At 39.7% G+C, this 18,891-nt stretch overlaps 1 protein-coding gene across 1 annotated transcript in view; it reads left to right on the forward strand.

Annotated features, from left to right (window-relative positions):
- The window catches only part of LOC103603224 (STE20/SPS1-related proline-alanine-rich protein kinase-like), a 117,542-nt gene that overhangs the window by 43,198 nt on the left and 55,453 nt on the right, over window positions 1-18,891 (forward strand). The window lies entirely within an intron of this gene.

Raw genomic sequence — 18,891 nt, forward strand, 5'->3', positions numbered from 1 at the left:
CTAGAGTTGAGAAGGGCTATTGGACCACTACTGTTTTCTCATCTCTAGGGCCAGAATGAAGACAAATGAGGCTTGTTTGATGCCAGGAATAAATCAGTAATGTGGCACCTGTTTTCCTCCAAAGGCGTATGGATACATGTTTCTGGCTCTGCTGGAGTCCTGTAGTACAGTCTCCTAATTATTAAAAATTGCTAGAATGAGTGAGGGTGAACCCACTCCATGGGCCTTCTTCACCAGCTTTATCACCTTTCGACCAAGGCAGCAAGTCCTTTTCCTGTATGCCCTCCTAGCACTGCAGTTTTGGTACTGGCAAAGTAGCCACACTGATTTGGAAATCCAACTGAAAAGTATTTTGAGTTATGCATTGCTCCTTGATAAACCTGTCCTCATCAGTCATAATGTAAGAAATCTGCAAAGTAACATTGAAATTCCTCAGTCATTTTTTTCCAGTTTGAAAGGCTTGACTTTCCTCTATGCTAAGCATTTATTTGCCAGTTAATTTTAGGAAATGTGGAGGCTGGGAATGACCTTGGCTCTGTTACTGTTTGCTTCGTAGTGTAAGCAGTTCCCTTGCTCTTCAAATGTGTGTGTGTGAAGAGTGGAGGGTGGAGAGGGGAGTGGTGGGTGTGATGGGTGGACATTTCATAGGTAAAGAAGGAAGAGGCATTTGTGGTCTCGACATCTGATATGAGAACTCTTCAGACCCCTTTGATGCACCTTAGCTTGCTCACCTATGACGTTTCTTTCCAGCTCAGAATGCCATGATTGGTCATAAGTTTACTGAACAAAGTCTGTTCATTACTTCACTTGTCTATGTTCTTTCTTACCAAGTCTAGACATAGCCTTGTGCTAAGTGTGTGTCCTACATGTGTGTGAGATGAATGTGTCGCCTCTCCCTCAGCATAACATCTATCTTACTTCTCAGATAGATTTGACCATGTCTACTTAATTAAATGGCCTGTTATATATTTTGTTGATTTAAAGAATTGTATTCGATACATATTTTTACTTATGTTATTTTTATTAGAGAAAAAGAAGGAAAAGTAAGAAGGGATCAAATCCTTCTCTTTGATTTGCTTCCAAGAACTATTATTTAGGATATTTTAGAATTGAAATATTAGTAATATTTTTATTTTTAATTATTATTCTAAAATTGAAAGGAACTTGTAAGAAAGTGGGTTGACAATCATATGTCAAGTACTGAAGTGAAATTATATTGTCTTTTGTGTCCCAAGCAAAGCAAGACCACCATCAGAGGCATCCTTATTTCTCTCTTTTGAAAAGTCCTCATGAGCAGAAATCTTTTTTCATTTGTTTCCAGTCAAAAACGTGAACAACCATTTTGGATACAGGAGGGTCCCAGTCCAAACTTCAATCATCAACAGCCAACTTTGGTACTGGCTCCAAGTCTTTCAAGTATGCAGCTGTTCGACAGCCAGATCCAGGCTCTAGTTTGTAAAAAGCCTTTTCAGGTCATTTTAAAATGTTTTATTAATGGCTACATCAACAGGCTGAAGGAGGTCAGTACACTGAGGCACAGATAAAAATGAGTAAATGTATTTTTTTTCCTCCCAGTTGGCTCAGTGGGAGAGCTTATTAGTGCTCTAAAAAGTTATATAATTAGCATGGCACCCGCTGCTCATTTGGTGAGCCGAACTGGTTTCTAATGTTCAGAATACAAAACATGGCAATGTCATCTACATAACGCTCCATGCTGTCACTGATAGCCAAGAGCATTTCTGAGTGACAGATCCATAATAACAGTGATGATGAGAGTCGCAATTAAATAGCACTCTGAGTTTGGAGCACTGTTTCTTCAGGCATTCCTGAGCCCAGTGAGGTCCTGGATGGTGGAGAGTCTACCATGTGTGCACAGTCTTCTGGTACAAACGAAGACAGTTGCCAGAAATGCTGGCCAAACCACCGGCTGCTTTTCTTGTGTGTCTTAGGGAATTCCCCTAAGTTGACAGATAGGATTACGTACTTTAGGCATATTTCAGTCTTCTGCTGTACCTTTCTAACTTCACATAAAGTATCATCTGTGATTTGACCAAACAAAATCAAGTATTTAAATTGTTTATAGGGGAAAGAAGTATGGGATGGATTATCAGGAGAATTCTTAGATTCTCATGGGTTTATTTCACTCTGATAAATATGAAGGTTTCCAAATCAGTCCGAGTGACCAATCTCTTTGTTTCTTTCAAATTCTCAGCTGGAGTGTGTCACTCCAAATGATCAGGTTCTGTTTACTCAAGAAATATTGGGATTCTTGAGGCTATACAGAGACCTGTCTCCCTGAAATCTTGTTACATATGTTGAGTTTATGGTTAGAAGCTACTGTAGGACTCAGTGGAGGACTTGACACCTAAACTCTTGCTTAGGTTAGTGAAAGGATGAGAAATAAAAGATCTCAGGGCAGGGATTAAGGTCTGACATGTAGAACTCAACCACTAAAGATTATATTTATTATTACTGATGTTCTTTATCTAATACTGACATTGCTTGCTACTCGTCTGGCACTATATGTACCTTTTCTAATCTAATCCTCTTAATGTGCTATGAAGTAGTTACTGTAACTACCTTATTTTACAGATGAACATACTAAGACTTGGAAAGTCAAGTAGGTCGCCCTAAATTCTTGTAGCTAGTAAATGTTGCAATCTGTATTTAAACTCAAGAATGTTATCTTCAGAAACCAAGCTATGGCAGGCTGAGTAGACCTAGCAACAAAGCGTTTTTTGCTCTCCTTTGACTCCCCTTAGAACCAACTCAAAGATTTTGAGGAGAGGATAGGAAAGGAGGCCAAAAAGAGGCTGTTAAAAGGAGTTGTGCTCCCTTGCCTTCTATACTCAAATAAAATGTGTGTTGTACATGTTAGGACAGCTTGAAGCTCAGACAGGTGCTCAGCAGTAGCATTTTGGAACTGTAAATGTGCAGCTTTTTCAGCCACCCTGAGCCTTGGTATATATACCCAGGCCAGACTAGTCCACAGCTTATATGTACTCTGAGTCTTGTCTCGGCTGAGCCTACCATCCCAAATGTTGACTGTTGACTTACTGCTTGTGAGGTATAATAGCTTCTTGGAAAGAAATCTCTTCAATATAACAGATCCTGTTTACTGCTCCCAGATTTATTCCTAAAGTGACATCTACTCTTTTGACCTGTGTAGCAATTTAAATGCTCTCAGCCCAGAAACTCCACCCCCCTCTTTTGTTATTTGGGTATTTATATAGGGCTGGTCACTTTCATACTTAGGAGTTTTGTCTTGTGTGCTTATATTTAATATAATGTCATGCAGCAAGTAAGGAGGAATATTATACCCTTGATTCAACTCAATTTCATGAATGTTAAGAACTTACTTGTGTGCCAGGCCCTGTGTGAGGCACTTTGAGGGGAGACACTACATAACATCATAGCTCCTCTGATCCATCTCTTCAATTCTGTGTATTCACCTAGAAGGCTCATAATGTTCACCTTTACTATGCCTTTATCTTCCAAATGGACATTTTTTTTTTAATATATCCTTCCTGAGAAGCACATCTATTAATTGATTGTGAAGAGGCAAATAGCAAGTTGTTTGCAGGATGCACTGTATATATATTTCTATAGAGTCAGAACTCTTCTTTACCCAGCCTGACCTCCTTTATTAAATTTTTGCTTAAGTCAAGAAGTCAAGAAAGCTAAGTTAGTCTAAAAACTTGTCAGAGATCAATAGCCTGGGTATAAAGGTCGATCACTGAAAAAACCATCATGAAGGAAATTGTTGGGCATATCTTTTTTGTTAGTGATTATCCCCACAGTCTTGTTAAATCCTTCTTCACTTTGTTGGTGCAGTTACACACATGGGACTTGCTTACTAAATGTTTCTGAGATGTGTTTTCAAAATCATCAAAATGTGAGTTATGGCTGTAAAATATGGATTCCGTTACTCATACATGAAAATCAATTTCATTATCTGACGATCACATACATATGTTTAAACACAGGCAACTATTGTTTTGAGCATTTGGAAGAAGATTATGTATTACACAGATCTGCTTTTAAGTTTTGTCCCCAGATATGCCCTTCATGGTGGAAGTGACATTGCACCACTGAAGACTAAGTTTCATGGGTTTTTCCACTTTTGGCAAACTTCAGGTACTTGGAATTTTCTGATTAAGATGGCTTGATTTCTATGCCAAATGATTGAAGTCATTTTATGTGCTTTATTTTTGGGACTGTTGAAGGGATGGCTTCTTCCCATACCATTGTGACAGTGAGTGTTATCAGTTAGTGCTCCAGAGGCTGAGAACAAATTTAGTTTCTACCAAAGGGACAAATGTTGACTTTTAAAGATTTGTCAGAATCAGATGGTGTAGTAGTTTGCTAGGGCTGTCTTAACAAAGCACCACAGACTGGGTGGCTTAATCAACAGGTATTTATTTTCTCACAGTTCTGGAGCCTAGAAGTCAAAGATCACATTGTTGGCAGGTTTGGTTTCTCTAGAGGTCTCTTTCCGTGGCTTGCAGAAGGCCACCTTCTTGCTGTGTCCTCACATGATCTTTCCTCTGTGCTGGCCTGTCTGTCCTAATCTCCTCTTCATATAAGGACACCAGTCACATCAGATTAAGACCCACCCAATGACCTCATTTAACCTTAATTACCTCTTTGAAGACCCTATCCCCAAATTCAGTCACATTCTGAGGTACTGGAGGTTAGGACTTCAACGTATGAATTTGGTGGGGGACGCAGTTAAGCCCATAACAGATGAGAAGGGAAAAGGCATCACACGGTGGCCACATTTTCAAGACCACTTTGCAGTAATAATAAGAGTTGTGCAGTTGTGTGGGCAGCGGGGCTTGCCCAAGAGCATCTGTGGGAAGCAGACAAGACTGAGTTTCAGATTACCCTTCTCTCACCTGTGGGAATCCTCAGATTTAAAAAGAAAATAAATTTTGTAAAAACATACCTGGAAGGTGTTTGTCCTCACTTTAAATCTTACCATGCAAATCATGCTCCTTCTCACACCCTTCTTTTTCCTTCTGGGATACCTTAGCCTAAAGGAAGCTCCAAGCTGCACCCTCGAGTGGCACTCACCCTGCTAATCTCCAGGTGAGTGTTAGTCGCTGGAGAATCACATAACCCTAAGCGTCAAAAGCAAGTGGATGCATTTTTTTTTCCCCTTGAGAGAATTTTGGGATTTTCTTGTTTTTGATTTGACATTATTCTGAATAAAAGTCCTGTCCTAATCCGGCCTCCTGACAGGTGTTGTCTGATGTGCTTACTTGTGTTTCCTTCCGATGTACATCCACAACCTGTCAAATGTAACAATGTTATTTTGTGTGCAACTGTATATTCTATAAATAGCCATTTGCTGAAGTAATTTTAGAATAGTCAAACTTGAGGATTTGTAGTGGCTTTGCCCAAGGGTCATCCACACTGGCCGGTAAATCTCTTTACATATAGGCCATTTCTCTGAAATGATCAAAAGGGAAAATACTTGTTCAATCTCATTTATCATTACATGTAATGCCTGTGGAAAAGCCAGGGGGAATTCTGGCTACATTCGTAACCTAGAGGACACTGGTATTAATACTTCTTAATTAATCTTTCATAATTTTCTCCTTTGTTGGGTGGATATTTTAAACCTAGTTGAAAGTGATCATTTTTCTTTTAAATTTGCTAATCTTTAATATAGTTTTCCCTGGATATGATTATATAGTCATCTCTCAGTATCCATGGGGGATTGGTTCCTGGACCTCCTACAGATACCAAAATTTAAGGATGCTCAGGTCCCTGATATAGAATAGCATAGTATTTGCGTATAACCTACACATTGTCCTATATACTTTAAATCATCTCTAGATTACTTATAATACCTAAAACAATGTAAATCTTATGTAAATAGTTGTCATATTGTTTAGAGAGTAATGACAAAAAAAAAAATTTCTGTACCTATTCAGTACAGATGCAACTTTTTTTCCAAATATTTTTGATCTGCTGTTGTTTAAATCTACCAGATGTGGAAACCATGGATTCAGAGGGCTGACTTTATATATAAATCAATAGTAAAATGACACGAATAGGAAAGTTAAAATTAAGCATGCTTCTTTCTACTTCTGTGATTGCCAGGTTAAAGAATTTGTTTTTGTCTGTTCACTTTATATTGTTGTGTCTATACTAAAGTTATCTTATGGCTAACTCACTTGATTAGTAGCACATGTTCTTTAAAACTTTTAAACCAAAAATTATCCCTTCTCTGTTCTGAAGCAACAGAGTTTGGGGATTCAGCTGAGCATGTGTCCAAGTTCTTGGCCAGACACAGGCTCTCTTTGGAAGTTCAGACACACTGCATGCAACCCACTGCCTTTGGTTTTGGTCAGCCGGCTGTCCAGGGAAGAACAGAAGTCAGTCTCCTACAAGTTCACAGCAGAAAGGTACCTCTGCTTCCCATGGATGTTTTAGCTCAAGCGAAAGACATATGTTTAATCAATATGTTGACTATCAGATCCCTTCATATGCTCCTCAGGGAACACAGTCATGAAATTGCCCATTGTATCACTTGACAAAGACACTTTTGGGGCCTCAGGAAGAAGTCTGGACAGGTCATCCATTTCTCCAGGTTCTTTGAGCTCCCTCTATTGAGGTAAATCATCAGGAAACAATGTACCTTGGCTGTATTATTTCAGCTTCCAGCAGAAATGCCATCACTCAGGTAAGATTAAATATTGTGCCTTCAGCACCTGAGAGAAAAAATTTCCATCTTTTGCACCATATAGTTGAAGAAATTTATATAAAAAAAGTTTCTGTCTTTTACAACATAGAATTGAAGACATTACTCAATGTCCCTTATAAAGGAGCTTCTGTACAACTTTTCTCTTGAAATTAATGCCGAGGAGAAAAATATGCCTTGCATGTTTCTTTTTTGATAAAGTAAGAACTGTACTGTGCAATAGTTGCCCTTTTCTGCCTTAGTTGCAAGCAGACAAAGCTAAATTCAGTGCTCAACTGGAGTAACTAACATCTCAAGTATGTAGAATTGTCTCTTTTCAGTGTTCCCTTTAACTAATTTCTCTTATTTTAAATAACCAAATGTCCAGTTATATATTTGGTTTAATCTTGCAATTATTTAATACTGTTTTTGCAAGAATTAAATAAACTAAATAAATAGTTGGCAAAAAAGTTTATACTTGCCCATAATAATTAGAGTTTGTAATGATTTGTCCCTTAAAGAAGTAAACTTCCATTACCATAAACATTCACTCATCCTGGAATGCTACAAATACATGCATCTCCACCCACCTCCCCATATACTGTATCAATCAGTCTGTATAAATAGACCTACCATGACATGATGTCTAGATCCCAAATGGACATTGATTAAATCCCTGTCTTAGAGGTGCATGTATGTTTCTGTCATAAAGGACTTAGTGTGTCAGTCTGGGAGCCTAATGCATTGAAGGGAGGTAGCAATTATGGAAACATTGGGGAGCCTCTGCATTCTCTGCAGTGAAACCCAACATACCTTAAACATTCACACAAATGATGTTAATGAAGGCTGGTTCTATACTGATATCAGTTGATTTTTTTTTAAAAAAGAGGCATACACAAAGACCCCTATTAGTAAGCATGCATGATATTCTTTCCTGCTACAAAGAAGTGTGCACATTGTTTTGTTTTATTATTATCATCATCATCATCATCATCATTATTTTTACATTCTAAGATGTTGCACAGCATTTGGGAGAGGGGAAGGGGGAGGGAGATAAGGTGGGAGGGAGGAAGGAGGGGACGTGGATGAGGCTGTGGCACCCCCCTCATTCTGGCAGGGGAGCCCAGGGGGCTTCTGGCAGCAGCTAGGTCGTGGCTGGGCTGGATGTGGATGTCAGGGGGTATGGCTGAGGCCTTGGCCCCACATTATCCTGGCTTGGGAGCCTGGAGGGCTTCTGGTCCATCTAGCTGTCCTTGCTGTGCCCCAATGTTCCCCTGGTGGGCCAGTCTCCCCAACTGCTGGCACTCCAAAAACTTCCCAGGGGACAGGCCATGTGCCAGTCCCTTGTGATGACTCACTGGCCTCTGAGTGGCTCCTTTTTTCAGTTGTCTGTGGCCCCTTGCTTCTGTGTGGATCCACAAGAACCCTGTTAGTGATGTAGCTGGCCTGGGGGCCACCAAGGCCCTCTTCTCCCCTGCAGCCTCCAAACGACTTCATAGGAAGGGCACAGCTGTGGCTTTTGCCAGCTCTTGCTCCGTGTGCTCACCAGCTCCAGCTCGGAAAGCAGCTGGGGCTTGAAATGACATCATGGTTTCTGCCTTCATGAACTCCGTAGGTATCTCTTCCTCTTCACCTGAGTTCTAGCCAGAAGTGTGAACTTTGACCAGACTATCATGTTTCTGCTCCTACCAGCTGTATACTTTTTATATGATCACTCCATTTCCCTTCTGCCCTATAGGTATAAATGAGTTTAATGAATATATTCACTGTACATCTAAATGCTGAAAAGGACTGCTTGCCACACATGAAAATATAGTTCCATAATCTTGACAGGAAGCAGAACCCTTACACAATAATCTTTTTTTTTTTTTTTGTCCTTTTTGAGACCGCCCGCACCGCGCTCAGCCAGTGAGCGCTGTGAGCGCACTGGTCATCCCTATATAGGATCCGAACCCGCGGCGGGAGCGCTGCAGCACTCCCAGTGCTGCACTCTCCGAGTGCACCACGGGCTCGGCCCACACAATAATCTTTTTACTGGTGATTTAACACAGCTGGAGGTAACAATTGATTTTGTGCTGTGTGGGTTAAACATTATTACAATTTTATGTATTCAGCTTTGAAGCAAATATGGCAGAATGTTACTATTTTAAAAATTCTTGATGGTAGGTACATGTATATTTGTTTTATTATTCTTTTCACTTTCTTGTTTGTTGAAATGTTTTTCATAATTTTTGAAAGTATTATATACTAGAGAAAAAAGAATCAAACATGTTTGTTTAGGTTAAAGACAGGGTAAGGTTGGGGAGAGGAAATGGCTGTGCCCTATACTTGGTAAGCATGGAGATTTTCAAGACATTTCTGTTAAACAGAAACACCTTAACTTAGTTTTGATTACTTCCAGATGAAAACTATTTTTTATAGATAGGAGAGGCAGTTATTTATGATAATATTTTTGCATGTGACTTATTCACAGGGGTCAGCACTGTGGCAAACATTTGAAATTTCTGTTTGCAAGACTGCATATGCACCTCCAACCTAGGTGTTAGCTGTGTGAAATCATATGCAACCAGTCTGTTTGCTCCCTATGAGATACAAATCTGACAGGGTCCTTCAGACTGCTAGATTGCCAGTGGGAAGCATCAGAGTCCCAAACCTGAGGTTCTAGTTGTAGAAAAACCTGCAGACAATCAGTGTGTATGGCCAAATTTTTGCAGATATCTCAAGATACCTTAGTTGAAGAAATCCTGTGTGTGTGTGTTTATATATGCGTATATATGTCAGATACTGCTCAATTTTTTTGTTAAAGGGAACAGTGTGACTTTCTGATCTGTTTAACATAGATCTTGGGCTCTGTTATGCTGCCTGGGTTGATACAGACTAGAATTCAGGATGCTACCAACTTATATTTTTTAGGCCAAGGGTGTATTTCTGGGTGTGTGCAGGTATAATGCTGAAAGGAATTTTCACTTTTTAGAAGACTCACTGATCCAAAAGACTCTTGAGGCAAGGGATGCACATATATAAGGGTGAGAGGGGAGGGGTATGTTTGTGCTTCAGTTACTTTTCTCACACTCCTGGAGCATATGGTGCATGATATATGAGCATGCACACATCTAGGAGAGCTTGGATGTCAGGCAGGGCTTTGGGGCACAGTGCTGATAGGTGCAGCAGTGGCCTCATCTTTTCTTTCTGCCACCACATCAACCATGTGAAACACATTCCCATCTTTCACATCTCTCATTGCGTGTAGTAATTCTTAACTCGGCGTAGGGGTGTAATTGGGGGCAGAATCCTTCCCCTTCGAGATTGCATCTCTACTTACCCCACCTGCAGTTTTAGAACTACCAATCTAGAATAAAGAGCAGTGGTGTAGAAGTCTTGAGTCCCGGGTTTGGGTGTCATTTCTGCCATTAGTGGCTCTTAGCCTAGGCCTGACACCTAGTAGGTGATGAGTAGGATTTGTGGAGTGTTGAGTGAATTAACCAGCTGTGTAATCTTAGGCAAGCCACTTAATCTCTTTGGCTTCAGTTTCTTCATCTGAGGAATGAGGGAAATGGATTAGGTGACCTCTAAGGCCCTTTTCAATTGTAAAATTATATGATTCTGTGATTGGACCTTCACCTCGGAGGAAGATTAATTGGACAGGCATGTGAAAGATGGGTGAGTGAGAACCAACTGAAGGAAAATATACCTTTTTCTGAATTAGTCTAATATTTCCTTCTCTACTGGTATTTTTGAGATCCCTTATTTACATTGGGTCTTTCCCTATACTTTACTTATGGCAGTTGTTGTCATTCTCTAAGAACTCTTTAAGGACTGGAACCATGACTTTTTCCACCTATTTCTGTGTGCCTCAAAATATAAGACATAATAATGCCTTACAGCAGTGCCAGGAAGTTCATAAAGTGTTTTCATATAGCTCATTTAATTTGTGAGGGAGGCACTATTTCCGCTTTTTACTGCCGAAGAAGATGGATGTTAGGGAGGTGAAGTGGCTGAGTGTCATGGCTGATAAGTGGCTGAACTGCAAATTGAGCTCAGATGACCAGTCCCCAGGCATGAGTCACCAGTTGTTAAGGCATTCTAGTTAGCTGACTTCAAGATTGTGCTCTAGGAAAGCCCAGAGATGAACATGAACTCTGCTTCAGAGCAGCCATTGTCTTGGCCACCAGAAGTTTCTTCTTTCTGTTCTTGATTCTTTTGTTTCTGGCCTGATGTAAGTTCCTTCAACTTATCGTTTTATTGGTCTCATTTTTCACGTCTCATTAAGTACAACAGTTTTCCTCCAGGGCTACACACTCATCTGCCAAAGATTACACCCTGAATAATAGCTTCCTCAGCCTGTATGGTGCTTCTTCCTTTTGCTGTACATCTTTAACTTTAGCAGTGGCAGTGTATATGTGCATACGAGTGTACTTCAAAAAATTCGTGGAAAAAGATTATGTGAATCTTTCCACTTAGTTTTGAAGTATGCATGTGTGGTGTGTGTGAGTGTGTTTAAAATATTCTTGTTCTTTAAATCATTCATTCTTATCTTTGGCAGATGATGGTGACCTGATCTTTGTCAGTATTCGTAACGTTTTAGAGAAGGGGAAGATTTGAGAATTCTTAAGGAGGCGTAATCCACAGGTCCTGGTAGTTGGCTGTCACCATATTTTACCATCACACAGAGCAAAGGAGGAGAAATGATGCATTCCATTTTGGATATGCCTAGTTTTTTGGTGTCTTTTTGGATGTTGCATGGAGAGATACCATAAAGGTAGTTGGATAACAGATTTATAGCTCTGGGGCAGCAGCAAGACTGAGGTAAGGATTTGGAATTATCATTCAGGGAGAGAATGAGAAGATGGTGGAGGATGGGACATTAACATTGAAGGGACAGGCAGACAGAGAAAGAGGAGTGTTTGGAAAGACAGAGAAAGGACAGCTAGGGAACTGGGGAAGATAGGAAGAAGGTTTCACAGAAGCCAGAGGAAAGGCACTTTATTAAAGCCAGACTTATAAATTCCGCACTCATTCATTCATTCATTCATTCATTCATTAACTATCTGTGCATCCCCTAGACACTGTGTTGGTGCTGAAGAGAAGAACAGTGAACAAGGCAAGGTGGAGGGTGGGATCTAGAACTTATTGTCTAGTGGGTGAACCCGACATTAGAATAATAACCATATGATTAGGTTTGTGTAAAATATAGCATAGAAAGTACAAAACTGGAGGTTAGGAGAGCAAACAGGAAAGGGGCTTACCTTAGGCTGGCCACCCTCACCCACCTCTCCCAGCCTCACAAAAAAGACCCACCCAGTACCCAGAGCATACTTGGAGTAAGTCAGGTGGAGGGAGAGTGTGTGTGGCAGGAAATTTGTAAGCAGGGGGAAAAGCTCACTCCCCATGATGCCACAGCCACCAGGAGCTCAGCGCCTTTGAGGAACTGAGGGAAGGCAGGAGGTGGTAACTTGTGAGCGGAGTAAAGAGTGGGAGAGATGAGGGTGGGGAGGCAGGCAGGAGCAGGCCTTGGTCATGCTCAGGATTTGAGTTTTGTTTTAAGAATAAGGGGAAGAAAATAGGTTTTTTGAAACATGGGAGTGACATGATCAGATTTCATGTAAGGATGACCGGCTCCTGTGCTGATGGCGAGCATGAATGGAGAGGCCAGCTGGGAGCATGCACAGACCTTCAGGGGAGGGCTGAATGCGGTGGGCAGGGTTGTCACTGGAGAAGGTAGTAGGCAACATTGATTCAGTTGTAGATTTAGTTCAGATCTGCTGTTGAGACTGTGATTTGGGGTATATTCTTTACCTTTCTAAGCCTCAGTTTCCTTGTCTGTAAAATAATAGGGGATAATTGTAGTTCCTACATCAAGGGTTGTCTTGAGCATAGAGTGAGATAACATATGCAAAACACCAAGATTGTCCTGGCAGATAGTAAATGCTGTTATTGTCCTGGTCTGTTTTCTGCTCCTTTAACAAAATACCACAGACTGGGTAATTTATAATAAACAGACATTTATTTCTCACAGTTCTGGAGGCTGGGAAGTTCAAGATCAAGGGGCCTCATCTGGCCAGGAACTTTTTGCTGCATCACCCCTGGTGGAGGGCAAAGAGAAGCAAGAAATCTAACTCTCTGCCTCAAGCCCTTTAGTAATGGCATTAATCCACTCATGAAGGTGGAGCCCTCATGACCTAAACACCTCCCATTAGGCCCACCTCCCAACACTTCTGCACTGGGGATTAAGTTTCCCACACATGCATTTGGGGGGACATGTTCAAACCATAGCAGCTGTGAGTTATTGTTCCTCTCTCACAGTTGAGGAAACAGATTACAGAAGGCCAAACAAGTAGTTTATGGATTTGAACTCAGAGCTCTGTCTCCACAGCTCATATTCTCTTCTCGTCCTGCATCAGGCTACCTCTTGGTGTGGAGGTAAAATGTCCAGCTATCTCAGTGGGTACTGTAGTTCATTTCTCCTCCTAAGTCTGTGGGACGGACTTTGGTTCAATGCCCAGAGAAGGATTAGAAGCAAGCTAAAAGTGATGTCCTTACTGATTCCTGGCCCAGCCTGCTTAAATATTCCCCATCCTGCAGCTGATAGGGGGAGACATTCCAGGAGTTAAATGTGTGCAAGTCCCTTTGGAAGTCTCTGGACACCCACAGTTTCACCTAGATCTGGAATTTCAGATAAAAATAAAGAAGAAGAGGCCTGCTGTCTAAGAAATCTTCTGCTGCTTAGGAGGGAGGGGCTGCTTCTGGGTTCCTGGGAAACACAATTCCTGCCACCCTTACAGAGACCCTGAGTGGTGTTACCAACCTCAAAGCCTGGGAAAACAGGTGGCATTCATCCTCATTCTAGAGCATCCCTGTGATAGAGGGTACACAATACCAATGACAGTTACTGTTTCTGATGCCCTTTGACAATGAGTGATCTCTGGACTTCTACATCCTTTAATTGCATCTGGTCCTTAGAGTGCACATACACCCATACATTTGTTGGCACGGACTGAGGGACATTAATATGAAGCTGAAGAATGCGAATAATCCTGAGCTGGCATTTTGGCTTTAGAGCCCTCCAGGAGCAATAACTCCGATTGTCCTGTCACGGTACATTAGGAAGCACAGATAAATGCTGTATCCTATAAAATATATACTTCAGTAGCACCAGCCTTCTGCACCTCTTCCACCAGCACACGTTACGTGTTCAGTCGTGTGTTCCTTGTCGCCATCCTCTCAGCCAGCCGTGAAGAGTGTTCACTGTGTCACTTAAAGATTAATGGAAAGAACAAGAAGAAAAACTTTAGGCATGACAATCTGTATCTCTGAACTTCTCACCCTGAATGGACATAACAAAAAAATAAATTTGTCAGTACTGAACAGCGATTACTAAAAATTTTAAAAAATCATTTCCAAGTGTCTGAGTTTATAGATTGTCTTGCTTTTTGGCTAAGTTCTTGTGGCCTTATTTTTCTTTCCCATGATTAATCTCTTCCATGCAGTCTGTGGGCCAATGTATTATTTATATAACTCTTTTTTGTGGATCCTTAAGAAGAAGTCTTACCACTTCAGTAAACTTTGCATGCTTCTACTACCCACAGAAATAGGTTTATGTGTTAATATCAGCAGAAGCTATATTTTATATTTGACCTCACTAATGAGTGGTAATAGACTGAATCTGGTTCACACATAAGTGTCAAAATTTTCAAATTGATTATCATCAATTAAAACTATGGAATTTCATATAAAATTTTAAATTTCTTGTTTCTCTCAAAAACCTGAATATTTAGCACCATTGAGCTCAAATTCCTGCCTGGCCATAACCAGCTGGTGCTGAGTAGTTTTTGCCCTTTTAGATGTAGAATAAGCTTTGCAGCTGCTGTAGTCTCTATTTCTCCTTGTTCTTTTAGTACATTCCCTGCTTTACTCATTTAAAGTTCCAGCAATGGTGCTTACAAATTGCTGGTGAGAGTATAATTTGGTGCAACTTAAATGAAGAGGAATTTGACAATATCTATCGTATTGCAAATGCATATATCCTTTGACCAAGCAATTCGCTTCTAGAAACTTATTTTTATACTCCTATATTTGCAGAATAACATAAGAACAAGGTTATTCATTGAAGCATCATTTATGATAATGAATGATTGGAAACAATCTGTTCATAGAATGAGAACTGGTTAAAAAGAATATAGCAAATAATGGAAAACTGTGCAACTATAAAGAAAAGAATGTGAAAGCTGTCTATGAATGAATATGGAGAAATTCCAAGACATATCATTAAGTTAAAAGAAAGGCAAGGTACAAATCAGTGGATATAGTATGTTACCATTTATATTAAATATGTCTGCATACAAATATTTGCTGGTATATGCATAAAAATCTCAGGAAGGATGCACAAAGCCTAAAACATGGACTACCTCTGGGGAGTCGAACCAAGTAGTTGGAAGACAGAAGTGGAGGGCTGGTTTTCACCAATACCCTATTGTACTTTTTGATTTTTAAACCTTATGATTGTATCACCTATTTTGAATTTCCTGCAGGCATTTGCATTTTTATACAATATATACAATGAGCGATAAGGCATTGTACCTTAACAAATTTAGGAGTTTTTATTTTAGGATTAAAAGCATTTTTAATAAAAGTTATCAAAGGCAGCCTGGGTCTTGAAACTGTTACTCTCAAGTTTTTATCATTTCCTCTGTAAAGTTGCACAGACATTTGTTTCTGGCCTTAAATTGTACATATCTTCAGCTTCCTCGAAATCAAGAGTAGCCTGTGCCATATCAATTAAAGTAAATGTGCTTTCAATTAAAGGTGTTAAGTATTAGTTTGGAAAGATTAATTCTTTATAAAAGGATGACCTTCAGTAGTTAGATCCAATTAGGCATTTTTCCAACTATATTTCATCTTGATGGGACAAGTCTACTGCTTACAATCAATCACTGTGATCTTTTCAAAGGCGAGTATTTTAGATTCAGACTCATAAAAGAATGACTTGACTAGGCAACCTCCATAACTTGAACCACAGTTGATGTAGATGGAGATTATGGGTGTTGTGGTATTAGTATTTAAAGCCTCAGGATGTGCATGATGATATTCTGGGTACAGTTCTTATACCTCTCTTCTCATGGCCAAAGTAAAACAAACTAGTTTAAACAAGACTAGTCAAAAGAAAGAGAGGAAAGGAACAGTGACACAAATTAGTGGTGAATCAAATTTCTTTTTATTTTTTTTTATTTGTCATTTCATTATTAAATATGTTATAAATGCTTGCTTTCCTAGCAGTCTTTTTTTAAAAAATTAAACTCCTTTAGTTCTAATTTAACATCTGCTCATGTACAGCACCAAGACTATTAATGGTGATTATTTTATGATAATATGCAAAATCTTGAGGAATATTGTTTTCTCTCAAAAATGAATGGAATTGAGCATTTTTATTTGTATTAGGTATTTCCAATATAGAGCCATTGGTCCTCACCCTGCCACTCATTAAACTTATAAACTTGGTAAAGCCATTGAACATAGTCATCTGAAAAATGGAAAGCAAGTAATACTTCTTTGCATATCTCAAAGGTCGATTGTTGGAATCAAATGAGACTTTATATATAAATAAAGTATATATACAGTCATGTGCCGCATAATGACGTTTTGGTCAATAACAGACAACATATATGACAATGGTCCTATAAGATTATAATGGAGCTGAAAAATTCCTATGTTATAGCCATCATAACATCGTAACACAATGCATTACTCACATAGGAGCAATAAGCTATTCCATATAGCCTAGATATGTAATGGGCTATACCATCTAGATTTGTGTAAGTACATACACTATGATGTTCACACAATGATGAAATTGCCTAATGTTGCATTTCTCGGAACGTGTCCCTGTCATTAAGCAGTGCATGACTCTGTGTGTGTGTGTGTGTATGTATTTGTATATATATATATATATATGTGTGTGTGTGTGTATCAGTGTTACATAAAATGTGGTCCAGTGACCCTAGAGGTCCTTGAGACACTTTCATGGTGCCCATGAGATCAAAACCATTTTTATAATAATATTAAGAACTTATTTTCCTTTTCCATTCTTTCACACGTGTAGTGGAATTTTTCAGCAGCTGGCTACATAACATGTGACATTGCAACAGATTGCAGAAGAAATTATAAGAATCCAGCTATCTTAAGCCAGCTGTTACAGAAGTTTACAAAAATGTAAAACAATGCACTCTTTACACTGATTTGTTTTTCTTTTGGAAAGGAAAGGAATTTTTCATAAAAAAATTTTTACACTAATGTGCAATGGGTTAATTATTGTCATTTTCAAATAATAAATATTTTTAAAATTTATGAGTTTTAGTTTCTAATATCGTAAATTTTGATCAATATATTCCACATAAATAAAAGCTCTTTGGAGGTGCTCAGTTCTCTTTAAGGATGTAAAAAATCCTAAAACCAAAAAGCGTGAGGACTGCTGATATATATGAAAGCACTAGGTAAATGTGTGGTGACATTGGTAGTTTATTAAGAAACTTTAGGCAGTTTAAACAGTGCAGCATGCATACGGTCCTTCCACTGCAGGCACTGATCATTAATGGCACACTGCACCTCCAGGGTAGGGTTGTCTAGTGTGGGGTCCAAGATGATCCTGGGCACTCTATAATTACCTGCAATTTCATGTGTAGGTCAAGTATCTACTTTTTTAGGGTGAGGGCCCCAATTCTCAGTTTTTAGATTCCCAGAAGGTCCTAAAAGAAGCACAGATACAGGATTTGCTGAAGTCCTCTTGTCTCATTCTAGCCCCGAGTAGTGGCAAAGTCAAAGTGGTGAAGTTCAAGGCTCTCATATCTGGGCTTGGGCTTGGGTGTTTCTTGAGCTCTTGGCCCTTTACTTTTCCCCGTATCTCTGTAGAAAGGCATTAGACTTAGGCCAAGTTTTCTAGGCCCTGAGGGGAAGGGCTTTCTCTCAGCAGGTACTGTGCCTTTTGCATCTTTCTGGGGCCTCCTGGCACTTAGTGTGATAGGATGTTGTAGGACATAAAGAGGCAAGACCAAAAAGGGCCCGGTGACCGGCATCATTATGGTTTGGGCAGTGTTCCTTGAGAACAGGAAATATTACCTAGAGCTTTAGAGTACTAAAGCTAGAGTACTGAATAGGGTCTGCTCAGACTTTGCTGGCACCAGCAGAAGGATGTTCAGGGATGGGGACTCAGGCCATCTCTGTCTCTGTATTAGACACTCTGGGTGGGTGAGCTAATAGTTGAGTTCTTATGGAAATTACTAGTTCATGTTTCCTACTGCAATTTCTTAAGGTGTTTTTATTAACTTTAATTGTAGTATCTGCTGAGAGTTACTTATAATTATGAGAATTTAAAACTATTCTAATTATAGCTTGCTTCCTCTTATTTCTCGAAATTAATATGAATGGAAACTTGTATCTTAGATATTTATTTGTTTCATATCTCCCTAGTGTCATTTAATTTTTGATTGGATATATATTTTTTATAGTTTTATGAAAGCATTTTGTATTTACTTAAATAAAGTTTTATTTATCAGTGGGCAATTGTGCAACATTCATAGGTCCCCTGTATTTAGATAAAAATTTTTTTTCCTTTTTGTCTTTTTTACTGACCGGTAATGGATCGCCACCCTCGGTGTCGCGCCCGTACCGGGGACCGGCAACGGGATCGCAACCCTCGGTGTTGTGCCCGCACCGTGCTCAGCCAGTGAGCGGGAACCAGTCTCCACATGGGATCCGAACCCTTGGTGGGAGCGCCGCCGTGCTCCCAAGCGGCGCACTCTCCAGTGCGCCACCGGGCCGGCCCTAGATAAAGATTTTTAATACAACTGGCTTAAAGATGCTCAAAGAACTAAAGGAAAGCATGGAGAAAAATCATGAAAACAATGTGTGAACAAAATGAAAATATCCATAAAGAGATGGAAAACATGAAAAAGAACCAAAAAGAAACTTTGGAGCTATGTAAGAATAATTGAAAAGAAAAATTCACTAGAGGGATTCAAAAGCAGATCTTGGCAGGCAGAGGAAAGAATCAGAGAGCTTGAAGAAAGGACAACTGAAAAAAGGAACAGGAAAAAAAAAGATTGAAGAAAGGTGAACACAGTCTAAGGGACCTTTGGACACAATTGAATGGATCAATACACACATGTGGGAGACCCAGAAGGAGGAGAGAGAGAGAGAGAAAGGGAAGG

Source organism: Galeopterus variegatus, unplaced genomic scaffold (assembly GCF_000696425.1).
Source record: "Galeopterus variegatus unplaced genomic scaffold, G_variegatus-3.0.2 Scaffold4507, whole genome shotgun sequence".
Lineage (NCBI taxonomy): Eukaryota > Metazoa > Chordata > Mammalia > Dermoptera > Cynocephalidae > Galeopterus > Galeopterus variegatus.